This window comes from Staurois parvus, unplaced genomic scaffold (genome assembly GCF_062004578.1).
Source record: "Staurois parvus isolate SC_StPar_1 unplaced genomic scaffold, SC_StPar_1.0 ptg000530l, whole genome shotgun sequence".
Lineage (NCBI taxonomy): Eukaryota > Metazoa > Chordata > Amphibia > Anura > Ranidae > Staurois > Staurois parvus.
Genome location: NW_028318326.1, coordinates 5,285,637 through 5,291,636, shown reverse-complemented (window position 1 = coordinate 5,291,636; position 6,000 = coordinate 5,285,637). Strand labels below are relative to the sequence as shown.

Sequence of the window (6,000 nt, the reverse complement as noted above, 5' to 3'; positions counted from 1 at the left end):
CGTTCAGTATTTATAATATAATACTGTGACAACAAACAAAGCTTGTGTGTGTGTGTGTTTGTATGTATGTATGTATGTATGTATATATATATATATTTATATATATATATATATATATATATATATATATATATATATACATACATTTTAAATAAATCATTTACTTCTTTTTTTGCATTTAATCATTTGTTAATTAAAAAAAAACAACCCGAGAACAAGTCAATGTGTTGTGTTTAATCTTTTGTACAGTTAAAACATATGCATATATTACATACTATTTCAATGGATAAAATAGACTTACGATATGATTCATGACTTGTAGCATTTTCTAACGGCTGTAATGTTTTCAAGAGGATGTTTCAGCTACAAGCATTTATATATAAACATACATATAGACATGTATTTTTTCCCATATAATATTACATACTATTTCAGTGGGTAAAATAGACTAATAATAAGATTCATGGCAGTATAGCATTTTCAAATGTCAACAATGTTTTCAGAATGCTTCAGTTACAATTATATACACACACATATATATATCCATATATATAGATATATATATATACTGCTTACTTGGCAGTTAGGAAAAATGCCCTATATGCTGAGCAAGTATAGGAAGAAATATCATATACAGATACAGGTTATTTGACAGGTAGTGCTGTCTTGTTCTTTTTAAAAAAAAAAAAAAAAAGCTCATAACCACCTATTTTTAACTATATACAATAAATTAGAGAGGTCGCATTCATAATATTTATATAATAGGCATATATATATATATATTTCACATACACACACACAAAAAAATAAACACGCACACAGGGAGAGATTTACTAAAACTGGAGCAATTAGAACCTGGTAGATAGTAACCAATCAGATTCAAACTTCAATCTTGTTCAATTAACAATAAAACCTGGAAGCTGATTGGTTTCGATTGCACAGCTGCACTAGATTTTGCACTCTCCAGTTCTAGCAGATCTCCCCCACGGTTTGGTACTATTATCAATCCACAATGTCATATCTAGTGTCCTCCTAGTACTAACAGTTGCAATGCATGAAATATAGGGACAGATCACTCAAGGAATGCTTTATATATAAATATTTAGTTTTTAAATGCATAAATATATATAGAAAAAAAAAATTTGTAAATATATTTTTCTGATAGGCTGTACGTGTGTTTACTTTTGCCTTATTTTTACTTGATTATGCACAGAGGTAGGGTTGGATTGCAATTTCTTTTTAAGTTTGTATTCAATGGCTTAAAAAGACGCCAGTTCCCTTGGCAAAAAAAAAAAACGCCGAGCATTTTTGAATACAGTTTAGGCGACTCTATGCACACTGGCTCAAAAATCGCTGCTTGTACAGGAGCTTTGTGTTTTGCCTGTAGAAGCAGCTCAGTGTTATCCTATGTGTTTCTATATCAGCGGGGTTTTTTTCTGCCAAGGTAACTGATATATTTTTTTTTAACCCAGTGTGCATGTAGAGGAGAGTTTAGTATTTTTTCTGCTGGAAAGCTCCAAAAACCCAAACCTAAAGAAAATATAAAAGTCGTCACTGAAGGCAGAGCTGCCGTTTGGTAGTTTTATTGTACATTTGAGTCACGATGAGATAGAAATCCTCAATATATTAATATTTGCTTTTTTTGCATACTTTTGACAGCCTCCTGAGTTTCTTTAGGATTAAGCAATGATTATAATTCCATTTAGTAAATATATTCAGTTGCAACCCGAGTGTGTTGAAGTGCTCAGAGAATCCATATCGGATGCATTGATCTAGATGTAGAATGTGCTCCTCTGTACACCAAACATGTGTGTTCACTCTTCTTGGTCTTGTTGTTCTGAGAGTGTCTGCCCATGGAATATTGACAATACAAATGTTTTCTGTGGCCTGAAGATTGGGTGCTTCCATCATCACACTGTTTAATAGCCTTTAAATAACAAAAAATATCTAACAAATAGCTTCATATTTGTGTTGATAAAAAAACAATCCATAAACAATTCACTAAAAATTGCGGTAAAGTCATAGTCAATTCCAAAGGGAAGGGGGTGCTAAAAAATGCATGTGCTCCGATCGTTGGCTTTGTTTGCAGTCCATTGAGTGAGTCTAAAGGAGAACGTCAGGAATGCAGTCCACTTGAACGTGACTGGACAGCAGCCATCCAGAGACCATGCCTTTGGCCTTTGTATAAGGACATGTTTTTTTAAAATGGAAAACAAATGTTAGTAACAGCAACATACAAGTGAGATGTCTTTTATGATCCAGTTATGTGTGCTCATGGGAACCCATAGACCAGGCACTGTCTATAGATCTAAGCATACTTCCTACATTACTGTTGTTTTGTTTAATTGAAGTCCGATGCTTTGCTCTCTGTCCCAGTTTATGTCCCTCTAGTCTGACTTCCACCCCCACTCCTAAAAAAAGGCAGCGACTGAGCATTGTTTGTACCAAGACTTCTCAACCCTTCCATGCATAGACTAATCTTTTCAAGAAGACGCACATCAGTAGAGTAGATAGATAAATACTTTATATATGGCCAAGATAAGAAGGTGGTGGGGCAGATTTACTGAAAAATTTGAGGATGTTTGCACAATTGAGTGAAATTCACTTCAACGACCCAATCAAGTGAAAAGAAAATTCCTGTTTACTTATTTCATACTGGATAATTTCTGTGAATCCTCACACTAATTATTGAATGAAGACCTTCCAATTCTTTAAAAATAAATACAGTTGTGTTGTGTATAGTGCAATAAATATGATGTATATTTTCTGTGTGTTTTGTACATGTACATGTTTATTTCCTCCTGTGTTCCTTTTGAATTTGTGTGAACATTCTCATATTCCTTGTGTAAATGTGTCTCAGTATGTCATAGCTAAAATAACCAAATATATCCATGCATACGTGTGAATGTGTTTGTGTTACATGTTATTATACAGGATTTATACTTACATGTGTGCATTGTGTGTGTAGGTGTTAAGGGACCCCGTTTTATCGTATAGGTGTCGATACCAAAGCAATTATCATTAGATTTACTTACAATTTGATTACGATATATTTGAAATTCTTAGACAAATATAGTTGTTTTTTGAAAATAGCTCATGGAATAATTGTGGTGACGCTCTATTCCTGTACGAATTAGTGATTACCTAGAAAGAAGTTAATATCTAGAAATAAACAATCCACCAATAATTTATCAGGTGAACCTTTCTTTTCAGCCTCTCGTGGACATACACACCAAAACCTTTTTGAAGCATGTGCTAACGAAGTACTAGTTAGTGATCCACTTAGCAGTAGTAATTAGTAAATAGGAAAAGCTTTTGGTCTGTCATCAAGATGTGTGATTGAGTAACGGACTGTCTGTGTTCATTAGTAGGTTGAACTGGTGTACCATGGACTTGTCTTTTACACTTGGCAAACGTAGTGAGCTTTTAAATGATTCTAACAGCTGAAAGTTGAGTGTGAGTTGTGTATTCCCAGGACAGCACAACATCACAGCTCTGCTCGCTATGTACACCTCTGCAGGAAAACACACTGCTACTGGGACAAAAGCTGCTTTCTCTCTAGCCTAATGAATTATCCTGTTGTCCAGTCTTTATAAAAATAATATACAGTAACCAAAGTTATTAAACTAGTAGAAATGTGTTTGTAAGCAATGTGATTGGCATATTTGATGGTCACACAATCCAAATTCACTCACACAGCCACAAGATTCCCACTCTGTTGTTGTTAATATATGTTGTGGGATTCGTTTATTCACATATACACTGGTTCATCCAATTACTTTTCATTAAATAATAAAAAAATAAATGTCCCCCTAAATCTAATTGGATGATTAAAACAAACATATGAAAGACCAACACACTGCGCACCCCCTTTTAAAATCATCCCAAGAAAAAAAATACTATTTCTATTTAGCTTTCAATCTACTACATGCAATAGTAATGTTATGTTATTGTTTTGTTGTGATATAGCTATGTTATAGTTTTGGTATTGTTATGCTAATGCTATGTTATTTCTTATAGGTTTGGTATAGTCATGTAATAGCTATGTTATAGTTTTGTTGTAGATATGTTACAGCTATGTTATAGTTTTGTTGCAGCTATGTTATAGTTTTGTTGTAGATATGTTATAGCTATGTTATAGTTTTGTTACAGGTATGTTATAACTATATTACAGTTTTGTTATCGTTATGGTATAGCTATGTAACAGTTTTCTTATAGTTGTTTTATATTAATACTATAGTTATGTTACAGCTATATGTTTTGTTATAGTTATGTCACAGCGATGTTATAGTTTTGTTGTAGTAATGTTGTAGCTATGTTATAGTTTTGTTGTAGTTATGTTATAGATGTGTCATAGTTATATCTTAGCGATGTTATACTTTTGTTGTAGTTATGTTATAGTTGTGTCATAGTTATATCATAGCGATGTTATACTTTTCTTAGTTATGTTATAGCTATGGTATATTTTTGTTATAGTTATATTATAGCTATGTTATAGTTTTGTTGTAGTTATGTGATAGCTATGTTATAGTTTTACATTCTAATGTTATATTATAGTTTTGAAATAGTTGTGTTATGCTAATGTTATTGTCATGTTTTAGTTTGGTTATAGTTTTGTTAAGGAAACGTAGTTAAAGAAGCGCAATGTGTACGTGTAATACAAATGTATTTCATTATAGAAATGTAAATATGTATCTATAGCTATGATTTTTTTCACTCACACACAATTCAATGCTAGTTACCTGTCCAGCTAGGCGAGCATCTGATATGTGGATGGCGAAAAAAATTTCTGAAATTAGACAACACAGCTGATATATGACAAATATATATGACAGATATATATATATATCATATCCACATTAGACATTGTCTGATGTAACATTCGATTTTGTATATGAATAAAATTAAATAACTGGCGAAAAAAATAATGAAAGTAGTTCTTAATTAACTACAGTGTAACCAATATGGACGGATGTATCATACGGAGAGCAATGACTGTGGCCGAGTAGATGCTAGAATGTATGTGTTTATGTAGAAGTGTGTGTGTGCAAGTAGCTCTAAATATGGAGTTTCTTTACTGTGTGGATAAACACTATACCTAGGGTCTGTTATTCTTTGTAAAACATGATTTTTATATGTGACTGTATTTATAGATGGATGCCTTTAGCAATATGATGGATAGCCTGGTACATGGCTAATTTCATGTAATCATGTTGAGCAATACAAGTGTAAGGCTAGGCTAGGCTAGGCTAGGCTAGACTAGTCTAGACTGTCTACATAGCTCAGCACCTTGAGGCTGCCTGGCAAATGGTGGAAGCAGGATTTTAGTGTACAGCTGGCTGCTAGGCTGAAAAGGCACACATATGTTTAAATGGTAAGGCTTTTGCAGTGGCAGCTAAACAAGCAAAAAAAAAAAAAATACCTACATTGTGAGGAGGAAGGGGGTAGCTTTCTTGCAGGACTGTGGTGGCAATAAATGAAATGACTCAGAATCTCTTCTCCAGTCAGTTTTTACGAGAGCTGCCAGACAGCGTCTGTTCACGTTCTGCAGATACTAGGGGCGCCATAACAAAGTTAAGGTCAAGTTAGTGTCTTATCTTGGGTGGCACAAACTATAGCACGGTATCTCCTCTTTTCCCATAGATATAGAACTAGATTTTTCTTGATGAAATAAGGCTGTTATACCTCATTTGAACACTTGGAAATGTCACTGAGAATTAAATACCTTTTCAGTGAGAAAATGATTGCAAATGTTTCAAGACATCTCATGGTAACGTATTTATCTGTATTCTGTGATGTATACGTCTTCCATATGCAGTGTGCACACGTCCAACATCGGATTGTCTGTCACGTTGTGACTTCTGCCTGTACGCATGTGTGTGTTGTGATTGTGTGTTGTGTTGTGTTGTGTGTAGGTTGTGTGTAGTGTTGTGTGTAGGTTGTGTGTAGTGTTGTGTGTGTGTAGCTTGGGTGGTGTTTTATGTGTAGATACCAAAGTCA

The 6,000-nt window shown here is 33.7% G+C and overlaps 1 long non-coding RNA gene across 1 annotated transcript; it reads right to left on the bottom strand.

Moving 5' to 3' along the window:
• Positions 1-213: 213 nt before the first annotated feature.
• On the bottom strand, positions 214-4,927 carry LOC149451597 (uncharacterized). The gene is made up of 2 exons (XR_016315000.1): positions 4,743-4,927; positions 214-2,178 (listed from the first exon to the last, which is right to left on the bottom strand). It is a non-coding gene; the product is annotated as an uncharacterized LOC149451597 (long non-coding RNA).
• Positions 4,928-6,000: the final 1,073 nt, after the last annotated feature.